Here is a 12,351-nt window from a genome sequence, read left to right on the forward strand (position 1 = left end):
AACAAGGGTACCCTGGCTCCAATGGACCAAATGTCTTAGAAAGAATCCATCCACTGAGAGAAAAACTGTATACCACACTTCACATTTGTGTGTAGTCCTGTGTTTCCTCCTGCTCAGCAGATTGTCTCAGGGCATGGCTTAAATTCCTTGGATTTGGTAATAAACAGTTGCCGTTTTGACCACTTCCTTTTGTGTCGACCCACAAACTACAGAATAAATGAATAGCTCCTTTGCTTTGCTAGCCTTGCCCAAGGGCTGTTTTAGCACCCCATAAATCCTGTAATTGTATGGGATCCTTTGGCAGTGTGTGGATTTTTCTGCTAAATCACAGTGGGAAGAAGATCAGGAGGAACCCTGAAAAATAAAGCATTATCGTGGCATTAGAAGATTCACAGTGGGAGTGAATAGCACTGGCACAACCCCAGCCCAGCCTTCATTACTGGTAAGGAGAAAGCAACACTAAGCATTAAGTGTCTTCTGTATTAGCAGCTGAGAGAGAGTAGAACTTCAGCCAGATCCAGTTCTTTTTTGCTCCTACACATTGTGGGTGTCAGTGAGAGTGTGATGAAATTCCAATGTAGGCTTAGCTGTCAATGATATAAACTAAGTGCATGTTCTTTCCTATAGATGTCCTGTAAATAGACTTATTATATGGGGGGGGGGGGGGTGGAACAGGCATAGGAAACAAAGCACTTAACCACTTGGGCATATGTTGTTTTTGTTTTCTGTATGTGTGTGTTTTCCCCCGAGGGTCTCTGTCAAATGAATGTGTGTAAAAGCATTGTAGGATTCTGCCAATTTTTCACAAACTGCATTTTCGTGTCTCAACAAGACATCAGTGCAGGGTTGAGATGGCTAGGGTTTATTAAGTTGCACCGTGCTGGTTCTTGGGTAGATGCTGGTAGTGCTTTGGAAATCCAAGTTATACCTTGTTTTGTTAAACTCTGTGCTATTCTCTGGGTAAAAAACTTCAGTTGCTGTGTTTATAAATGCTTCGAGAACAGGAAAGTGTAAAAAGACATAAAAGTATTTCCCCAATGGTATCCAATTGAAATGTTTTTAGCAAGTTGAAACCAGTATAAAGCTTCAGTAATTAACAGATTAAGATCTATCGACAGACTCTTCACATCAGAAATTAAAAGGAAAATTACAGGTCTCTTAAGAAGTTAAGGCTTCTCATAAAGCAATGGCAAGGAATAACTGCACATCTTAACGGAATTTTTTTTTTGGCGAAATAAGCAGTGCTAAATTATATGGAACACATAATTCTTTTGAACTCTCTGAGAATGGGAATCCTGTAAGACAGAAGCTTTGGGTTTTGGGAAGTGATTACTAATACGAAAAGAAATGCATTGGAAATAACTGATAATAAATACTGCCTGCATTGGAACTTATCCAGGACTAAGTCCTGGACTCTCTCCTCTCTGTCTACACTCTTTCCCCAGGTGAGCTCAAACACACCCAGTCCTCAAAGATCACGTATATGCTAGTGAATTCCAAACCTAATATCCTACCTCTGAGTCGCGAGGAGCTCCAAGTTCAGTTGCCAACTGACATCTCTAATGTCTAATTTATCATGCAGCCCAAGGTTAACTTGTCCAAAACAGAACTTTAAATTTCCAACTTCACTACATGCACGTGCACACACACAAAAATGAAGTAAAATTAGTAAAAAATAAATAAATAAATAAAAACAAAGCTATTTCTATCTCAATCTTCCCTGTCTCACCTTTTTCCCAACTGCTCAGATCAAAACCTAGAAATTCCCCATAATTATTCTCTTTCTCTCACCTCCCATCTATAATCCATTCAGCAAGACCTGTTGGCCCTCCATCTATAACATATACCACTTTGTCCCAGTTCTCTTCCTTCTTATTGCAAAGCATCGTTATTTTTCTTTGGCTCCTTGAAGGATCTCCTGCTTCTGTGCTTGTGCTCAGTGCAAGGAAAAGGACTTGGACAGTATTCCCTAAGACTAAGGAACCAACTGAAGATACTTGAACAGATGTATAAAAATGTATCCATTGTTAAAGTGAATTAGCAGAATAAGAGGATTCCACTTTGATACAGGACAATTTAGAAGGCATGAGGAAAATATGGACGATTGGTAATTCAATCATCGCTAAGGAAGCAAAATAACTTTACTAAAATAAGAGGAGTCAACCAAAGGGAAACAGTCACAGAAATGAAGGCATCTCCCTAACTCTGATTCAGTCTGTCACATGGCAATTGCTTAAAGGGCAGGCTGGGCAAATCCCACTAGAATACTGTGCATTAATATATTCATCGATGTAGTCAGTTAAATTGTCAGTCAACCAATGATTATTGAGCAAGTCTACATCCAGGCACTATGGTCTATCTACCCTAGGTGTACAGAGATGGAAATGGTGGAGGACCCTCTGGAAGCTCCCAGCTTAAAAGATGGAAATGCAAGTCAATAATTACAATTCCACATGACAAGTGCCATGAAAGTGGTAGGAACAAGGATTAGCAGTAGGAATATCCCAGAAGACTTCATTGAGGAAGTGACATTTGAATTGGGATGTGAAGGTTGAATGGGTAGCCAAGGAGGAAAGGAACATTGTGAGCAGAGGGAATAACATTAGAAAACGTAAAAGTCAGAGTCTTGCAAAATTAACTATGACTTAGTGGCCAAAAAGGACTCTTTTAAAACATTTTCTTTTTTAGTGGTAATGGTAGTTTCTGCTTCAAGTTACAGGGGAAAATCAGTCTCTTTCTGAGTGCTCTGAAACTTTTTAGGTCTTGCAGCCCAGGAGCATGGCAATGTAATAACTTCATTATTTGTTGTTGTTTAGTTGCTAAGTCACGTTCAACTCTTTGTAGTCCTGTGGACTGTGGCTGACCAGGCTCCTCTGTCCACAGAATTTTCCAGGCAAGAATACTAGAGAAGGTTGCCGTTTCCTACTGCAGGGGATCTTCCCGACCCAGGGATTAAACCCACATCTCCTGCTTGGTAGGTGGATTCTTCACCACTGAGCCACCTGCGAAGCAGTAACTCCGTAGCTAATTACATATTGCATACTGATTGTCTTATCATGTACAAGACAAGCAGCAGAGATACAAAGACGCATGATACAGCCACTGCCTTCAGTCAAGTCACAATTTAAATAAGCCAGCCACAACCACAAGACAAATTAAAAAGAAACCACCCTTTTCTATGAGAAGTAAAAATATCACCAACTTTTACAGGGGGCTGGTTAATGTGTTAATTTACAATGTTTTTCACAGTGAGTTAGTAAGAAAAACTGATGGATGTTAATATTTTTGCCCCAGGAAAGAAAGATGAACCCTATGATTTTATAGTGGATAAGGGAACAAGATGTCAGTTTTGTAACTCTAACCTGCTGCTTGCAGTTAAGCCTTGTCAGAAGAGACCCCCCACCTACTCAGACAGGCAGGCTGCAGGGAGCACCTAGGAAAGGTTGGTGCAAGGTGTCATGGCCTTTCATCCAAAAACCACCTTTTGCTTAAGCTTTGCATAGCAGAAGCAGACACTCAGGCCCTCAAGAGTCCACATAACCTTGGAAAGTGAACTTAACAGTGGTGATCAGTGTGAACTAATAACACAAGACCAAATGTTTACCAGGTCTTACTATGTTGCAGTATTATTCTAAGCAGTCAACTGACTTATTTATCCTCATTAACCTATGGGGTGAGCACTAATATTATCTTTGTAATATACATGAGGAATAAAATGACACAGAGAAGGTAATTGACTTGCCCAGTTACCCCACTGTGTTAGTTTTCTATGGTTGCTATAATAAATTACCATAGGCTTGGAGGCTTAAAACAACAGAAATTTATTCTCTCACATGGAAACCAGAAGTATGAAATCAAGGTGTTGGCAAGGTCATAATCCCTCTGAAGGTTCTATCAAAGAGTCCTCCTTTGCCTCTCCCAGCTTCTGGGGGCTCCAGGGGTCCCTTGACATGTGGCTGAATTATTCTCAAATCTGCTTTCCAGTATCCAGTATGGCTTTCTCCTCTGTCTGTATCACCCCTCCCCCTTCTTCTAAGGACACCGCCATTGAATTTAGGGCCAGGATGTTCTCATCTCAAGATCCTTCGCTGACTGATACTTGTGAAGATCCTTTTTCCAAATAAGATTACATTCAAAGGGTCAGAGTATTAGGACATGGACAATCCTTTTGCTCCCCAAGAAAAAGAAATGCAAAAAAGCAAAATGGCTGTCTGAGGAGGCCTTACAAATAGCTGAGAAAAGAAGAGAAGTGAAAAGCAAAGAAGAAAAAGATATACCCATTTGAATGCAGAGTTCCAAAGAATAGCAAGGAGAGATAAGAAAGCCTTCCTCAGTGATCAGTGCAAAGAAATAGAGGAAAACAATAGAATGGGAAATACTAGAGATCTCTTCAAGAAAGTTAGAGATACCAAGGGAACACGTCATGCAAAGATGGGGACAATAAAGGACAGAAATGGTATGGATCTAACAAAAGCTGAAGATACTAAGAAGAAGTGGCAAGAATACACAGAAGAACTGTACAAAAAAGATTTTCATGACCCAGATAATCATGATGGTGTGATCATTCACCTAGAGCCAGACATCCTAGAATGCAAAGTCAAGTGGGCCTTAGGACTATGAACATCATTATGAACAAAGCTAGTGGAGGTGATAGAATTCCAGTTGAGCTATTTCAAATCCTACAAGATGATGCTGTGAAAGTTCTGCACTCAATATGCCAGCAAATTTGGAAAACTCAGCAGTGGCCACAGGACTGGAAAAGGTCAGTTTTCATTTCAATCCCAAAGAAAGGCAATGCCAAAGAATCCTCAAACTACCACACAATTGCACTCATCTCACATGCTAGTAAAGTAATGCTCAAAATTCTCCAAGCCAGGCTTCAACAGTACATGAACCACAAACTTCCAGATATTCAAGCTGGATTTAGAAAAGGCAGAGGAACCAGAGATCAAATTGCCAACATCTGTTGAATTATCAAAAAAGCAAGAGAGTTCCAGAAAAACATCTACTTCTGCTTTATTGACTATGCCAAAGCCTTTGACTGTGTGGATCACCACAAACTGTGGAAAATTCTGAAAGAGATGGGAATACCAGACCACCTGAGCTGCCTCTTGAGAAATCTGTATGCAGGTCAGGAAGCAACAGCTAGAACTGAACATGAAACAACAGACTGGTTCCAAATTGGGAAAAGAGTACATCAAGGCTGTATATTGTCACTGTGCTTATTTAACTTATATGCAGAGTACATCATGAGCAATGCTGGGCTGGATGAAGCACAAGCTAGAATCAAGATTGCCAGGAGAAATATCAATGACCTCAGATATGCAGATGACACCACCATCATAAAAGAAAGCGAAGAAGAACTAAAGAGCCTCTTGATGAAAGTGAAAGAAGAGAGTGAAAAACTTGTATTAAAACTCAACATTCAGAAAACTAAGATCACGGCATCTGGTCCCATCACTTCATGGCAAATAGATGGGGAAACAGTGGAAACAGTGACAGACTTTATTTTGGGGGGCACCAAAATCACTCCAGATGGTGAGTGCAACCATGAAATTAAAAGATGCTTACTCCTTGGAAAAAATTATGACCAACCTAGACAGCATATTAAAAAGCAGAGACATTACTTTGCCAACAAATGTTCATCTAGTTAAGGCTGTGGTTTTTCCAGTAGTCATGTATGCATGTGAGAGTTGGACTATAAGGAAAGCTGAGTGCTGAAGATTTGATGCTTTTGAACTATGGTGTTGGAGAAGACTCTTGAGAGTCCCTTGGACCTCAAGAAGATCCAACCAGTCCATCCTAAAGGAAATCAGTCCTGAATATTCACTGGAAGCTGAAGCTGAAACTCCAATACTCTGGCCACCTGATACAAAGAACTGACTCATCTGAAAAGTCCCTGATGCTGTGAAAGATTGAAGGCAGTAGGAGAAGGGGACAACAGAGGATGAGATGGTTGGTTGGCATCATCGACTCAATGGACATGAGTTTGAGTAAACTCTGGGAGTTGGTGATGGACAGGGAAGCCTGGCGTGCTGCAGTCCATGGAGTCGCAAAGAGTTGGACATGACTGAGTGACTGAACTGAACTGACTGAATTGAATCCTTTTGATGGTCACCATTCAACACACTAAAACTATTTTCAAGAAATGCAATTGGAATTCAAGTCCAAGCAGACTGCCTCCAGGATCTTTGGTCTCCAAACCAGCGCAGTATACTGCCTCTCAAAGGCCACGAAGGGGACGGGTTAGTGAGAGGAGTCTTGCAAATTAAGAGAACTTCCATTAACATTCTGCATTACTTAAGATGGTTGAAACCTTCACTTGACGTTGACTATTGGGTAAGTAGCCCAGTAATGACTGATATCTAGTCTTGCCAGCCAAGAGATCAAACCAGTCAATCCTAAAGAAATCAACCCTGAACATTTATTGGAAGGACTGATGCTGAACCTGAAGCCATAATATTTTGACCACCTACTGTGAAAAGCCAACTCATTGGAAAAGACCCTGATCCTGGGAAAGATAGAAGGCAGGAGGGAGAAGGGGGCGAGAGAGGATGAGATGACAGATGGCATCACTGACTCAATGGACATGAGTCTGAGCAAACTCCAGGAGATAGTGAAGGACAGGGAAGCCTGGTTCACTGCAGTTCATGGGGTCTCAAAGTGACTGAACAATAAAAACATACTGAGAGTAAAACACCTCCCCATTTTCTCTGGATACATTCAGAGCTTTAAAACTCAGAGAAATGAGGAAGTATGGGCCAGCAAGAACAGGGAATATTTTCAATCCTAGAAACCACTTCTGAACAAGTGCCTTCATTATGGATGAGAGGGACTTCACCAGCTCAGACTACAAACACTCAGGGTTTCCAACAACAAACAACATTAACAAGGAAAAATAACTTATTTCCCAGGAACAAATTTTTCTATTTATCTCACAAAGAACCTTTATAATTTTATCACCATCCTTTTAAATTTTAATATATTATTTTGTCCAGTGTCTTCCTTGATTGTCCTATGAACTTCCTTCAGGTTAACTTCCTAAAAACCCCTTACCACCCCTTAGGCTCTGCTCCCATCTCCAGAGGAAGCAAGTGGAGTCTTCACTCCCTGTTCACTTTCTTAACAGTTTTGTTGTCTAGCTATACATTCCTACTTACGTCTGCAAAGAGGGAAAAAATAAAATGTTACTCTGATCTATGGTTTAGATACATGATAAAACCTTTGCAGACTGATTCTTGTTTTCTTTTTTTCTTTTTTTTACAGAATATACATCCCCTGGGGTGAGATTCATCTTTTTATGTCTGAAGCAACATCACAAGAATAGGAAGTTAGATCTTATGCCATAACTCAAAGCTTTGTACAGCTATACTTTGAAATGTAATTCTCTGCCTTTGACAACTTACAGTCTCACTGTGGGAGACAGCAAGCCTCCATCCTAAGGAGATGTGCAAGAGTGTGTCTAATACTGGAAGTGAAGGCGACAGAGGGAGCAGAGAGGGTTGGCGTGGTTAGAGAATGCTTCATGCAGAAAAGCAGTGACTCTGGAAGAATAAGTGAGACTCAGATCTGTTCTAGAGAGGTATCTGTCTCTCATGAGACTGGCCAGTAGTGGGGTTTAGTAGGAACAGTATAACCTGTCACACAGATCTAAATTCTAAGCTACCCTTTGCCACTCTCCATGTGACTTTTGCTAAATCACTATATGATTTTTGAGCACCTGTTTCTTCATCTGTCAAGTGTAAAGTACAGTATCAATGCCACCATTTTAAAATATAATGGAATACTACTCGGCCACGATAATGCCATTTGCAGCCACATGGACACAACTAGAAATTATCATACTAAGTGAAGCGGGAAAAAAAAAGACATACCATATGATATCACTTATATATAGAATCTAAAATATGGCAAATATGAAGCTATCTGTAAAACAGAAACAGACTCACAGACATAAACAGAATTGTTGTCACCAAAGCAGAGAGGGAAAGGAGAGGAATGGACTGGGAGTTCGGGGGTGGTAGATGCAAACTATTACTTTTAGAATGGATAAATAACAAAGTCCTACTGTACAGCACAGGGAACTATATCTAATCTGCTGAGATAAGCCATAATGGAAAAGAATATTTTAAAAAAGAATACTTAAAAATAAAACAAAATAAAATCTAGGTGATGCTCTTTATTCCTGGTATTACTTGGTCTTTCTGTGACTTTTGATACTGTTATATCAAAAAGACAAATCTTCTGCTTGAAATATTCTTTACTGTTGGCTTTTGAGAAACCATTGATTTCTTAGTTTCTTTCTGGTTCTTAGATGGTGTCTTCTCTTTCCCTTAAAGGTCAGAGTTTCCCAAAATTATTCTTTTAACTTCCTTTAAAAAAAGAAATTCCCAGAGTAATCTTGTCCTTAACTGTGGATTTAAATAGCATCTCTAGCTATGGTTCCCAGGTTCTTAGCTCTGTCTTAGTCCTCTCTCCTCTACCCACATTTATACATAATTCTTACTGGACATTTCCACCTCTATATTGCCCAAGAACTTTCAGTTCAGTTCAGTTGCTCAGTCATGTCCAACTCTTTGCGACCCCATGGACTGCAGCATGCCAGGCTTCCCTGTCCATCACCAACTCCCAGAGTTTACTCAAACTCATGTCCATTGAGTTGGTGATGCCATCCAACCATCTCATCCTCTGTCATCCCCTTCTCCTCCTGCCTATAATCTTTCCTGGCATCAGGGTGTTTTCCAGTGAGTTAATTCTTTGCATCAGGTGGACAAAGTATTGGAGTTTCAGCTTCAGCATCAGTCCTTCCAATGAACATTCAGGACTGATTTCCTTTAGGATGGACTGGTTGGATCTCCTTGCAGTCCAACGGACTCTCAAGAGTCTTCTCCAACACCACAGTTCAAAAGCATCAATTCTTCCATGCTCATCTTTCTTTATAGTCCAACCCTCCCATCCATACAAGACTACTGGAAAAACCACAGCTTTGACTAGACAGACCTTTGTTGGCAAAGTAATGTCTCTGCTTTTTAATATGCTATCTAGGTTGGTCATAACTTTTCTTCCAAGGAGCAAGCATCTTTTAGTTTCATGGATACAGTCTTTAACTCAATGAGCACTTTAACACAAGCACTTTAACTCAGCATATTCAAAACTGAATTTATATTTTCAAATCTCTTTCTCCTCATGTATTCCTTAACTCTTTAAGTCATGCCATTGTTTATTCAGTTGATTTCATGCTTTCAGATGTGTGCAAAACCACCCTCAGCTTCAACAGTTCTCTAGAATGACTCATAGAACTCAGAAAAGCTGTTAGTTACTTTTACTATTATAGTTTATGGTAGTGAAAGGATATGGATTAAAATCCTCAGAGGTAAAAAACACAGAGCAGAGACCAAGAGAGACCAGGCAACGAGCTTCCTATTGTTCTTTACCAGGGAATTCTTCCAGACAGCACTTAATTCTCCTAGTGATGCTATGTGACAACACACACAAAATATTATCCTCCAGAGAGGCATCCAAGCCTACCTGTCCAGGGTTTTTGTAGGAGATTGGTCACATAGGCATGCTGAACGCCCACATGGCTGATCTTAGTTACTTAATGTCCATTCCTTCCAGAGCTCAAACTGATCCTACCTGCCCCAAGGTTCCCACCATATATCAAGTTGTCATCATACAATACCTAGCATGGCCCAAGGCCTCAGGTAAAGAAAGAGACTCGTAACAGTCAAGATTATCCAAGCGTTTAGAGGTTATCTCCCAGGAGGTGAACAAGAGCCAAGCTTTTGTTTGGAATATACAGTGTTTGAACAATTCAGATCCACTGAGTTAATCCTTTACTTCACACTTGCGCTCATGTTTAGTCACTCAGTCGTGTCTGACTCTTTGCAACCCCATAGACTGTAGCCCACCAGGCTCCTCTGTCCATGGGACTCTCCAGGAGAGAATACTAGAGTGAGTAGCCATTCCTTTTTCTAGTGGATTTTCTCAACCCAGGGATCAAACTCGGGTCTCCTGCATTACAGAAGGATTTTTTACCTTCTGAGCCATCAGGGAAGCCCTTACTGGACATTATTCCAACCCCAAATTTGCTTTCCCTCTTCCCTCCTCCCCAGCACCCATATCCAGTTGGTCTCTAAGTTCTGTTTATTCAATCCAAGTATATACATCCATATCTCCATACAGTTATCTTCATCCCCAAGAGTTTCTACCCCATCCTCAAACTAACCAATTGCCAAAACTTATGCATTTTTTGCACAGAGGTCACTCAGCTTAATCACTTTTTTCTTTCTTGTCTCTATGGCCTTAGTTTTGTATTTCATCATATCTTACATTGCCCCTGCTCAGCATCCTGTCAATCATCTTGCATATTGCTTTCAGAATGATTCCTATAAAATAGAAATTGTGCTGTGTCATACTCAAAGCCCATGAAGTGAGTATTTTGTCCACATTCCTTAGCATAGTTCTGGATAATATAGCTGCCAATTACCTCTCCAGACTCACTGCTTATTGTGTTCTGGACTAACCACAGTGTTTCTTTGTCTGCATACCTTTACATATACTGTTCTCTCCATTGGAATTTGCTTTCCCTCCTACAGTCCACTCAACATCCAGTTAACTATTCTCCAGGAGAAATTGCAGTTTTCTACAGGAATCAACTCAAGTGACAGTTGCTTTAGAATGTCTTCCCTGCCTCCAGTTGGGTCAGGTGTCTTTTCTCTGGACTTTGGAAACATCATTACATATCTCATCTTATTTCATTCATCTATATACCTCTCTGCCTCCCCCACCGGACAGGGAGAACTTCAGCGGCATTGACTGATGTGTGTTTAAGTTAGCATCCCCTAAACTCAGTGGATGACCCTCGTAATCCATGAAAGAGATTTCTGAAGAGCACAAATCAAAACTGGCTTAAAAGCCAAAGTAATCTTAACAAAGGATGACAGATATTTTTATTTCCAGACAAGGTGTCAATAGCCTAAATACAGTTGCCCTACCCTTAAATTTTATAAGTATACAATATTTTAAAGAATTTTTGATTTGGGAGAATTTACATCATTTCAACTTTGCATAAATTGGAAATCGAATATGTGTATCATGGCATTTCAAATTTACATAATTCAAATTCACAGTAAATGCAATGCCCACATCTAGCACCTTATTTATAGTCTGTTCTTAATGTGTATTTCCTTCCCAACCAGTCCTTCCATCATTATATTTTGTTTACTTTCTTAATCATTTTCTTATTCATTGCCATAGTCACCACCAAGTATTATTTCCTGAGATCACATGAAAAATATATCCCTTCTCTCCTCTCTGCCAAGTTATTATATTTTTTTCAAAAAATATAATGGCAGGAATACAGGCAAAAACATTCTGTATTTCACACTTTTAAGAAACCAGGTATGTGTCTCTCATTTTATTCTGTATGGTTTAGTTTGGAATAATAATCAGAGACCACGCTTTCAAATTCTATAATGAGCCATGTTTATCTGGAATATAAGATAGATATGAAATATAAGCTTACTAAGACCACGTGAGTGAGTTATCTAATCCAGATAAAGCCATATCTGAAAAGTGGGTTTAAAGAGCTTTCAGATTCCTGCTAGTACTTGCATTATTTCTACTGGTTGTGGTGCTTAGAGTTGTAGCAATGTCCTGTAGCAATGTTAGTATTTTAAAAACAACCTTTTATCATCAGGAACCTAAAAATGTAAAGATCTCTTCAGCCAAAGTCTGAAAACTTTCATTTGCAATATAACTTCTTTTTAAAAAATGAAGGATTCTGTTTTAACTTTTCTAGCAGTGCAGCAGTAGAAAAATTGGAACAAAGGAAAAAGGTTTGGGTTTTTTCTTTTTTTTTTAACTTTTTTTTAGCATATAGATTAGTATTAATTACCACGTAATGAGCTGAAAATTCCTGCCAAGAAGCTGAGGTTTGCGGTTCTTTAATGAGTATTTTCTTCCCACTGGGTGAAGTGAAATTTTTTAAGTGTTAGGGATTTGCACTTGGAAAACATCTCTAAGCTATTTATACAAGCAAGTCAATAGGAAAAGCACATTTTCTACTTTTAGCCTTTGTAATACATTCATGGGCCTGACGTTTCTGGCAGTGTGTTCCTATAAGTGGTGGCTCTGCACTGTGGCACTGAATGGACTTTAATGCAGCAAGAGACCGGGGTCCTCCACCATCCAGATTCAAGCTTCCCCCGCCAGTCGTGGGCTGGCTGTGTCCTCATCTAGGTGAAGAGTTCTCAGATCTCATTTGTTTTCCAAACTGGGAGAAACCACCAATGTCTGCTTTGATACTCTCCCCTCAGAAATGGATTCAGCCCCAAGATGTACACCAAC

At 39.9% G+C, this 12,351-nt stretch overlaps 1 long non-coding RNA gene across 1 annotated transcript in view; it reads left to right on the forward strand.

The window, feature by feature from the left end:
• The first annotated feature begins 234 nt into the window (after positions 1-234).
• The window catches only part of LOC122451210, a 45,605-nt gene continuing 33,488 nt past the window's right edge, over positions 235-12,351 (forward strand). The window contains exon 1 of the long non-coding RNA XR_006272337.1: positions 235-442. This is a non-coding gene — a long non-coding RNA (uncharacterized LOC122451210). The remainder of the gene's footprint in view (positions 443-12,351) is intronic.

The sequence above is a fragment of the Cervus canadensis genome, chromosome 12 (assembly GCF_019320065.1).
Source record: "Cervus canadensis isolate Bull #8, Minnesota chromosome 12, ASM1932006v1, whole genome shotgun sequence".
Lineage (NCBI taxonomy): Eukaryota > Metazoa > Chordata > Mammalia > Artiodactyla > Cervidae > Cervus > Cervus canadensis.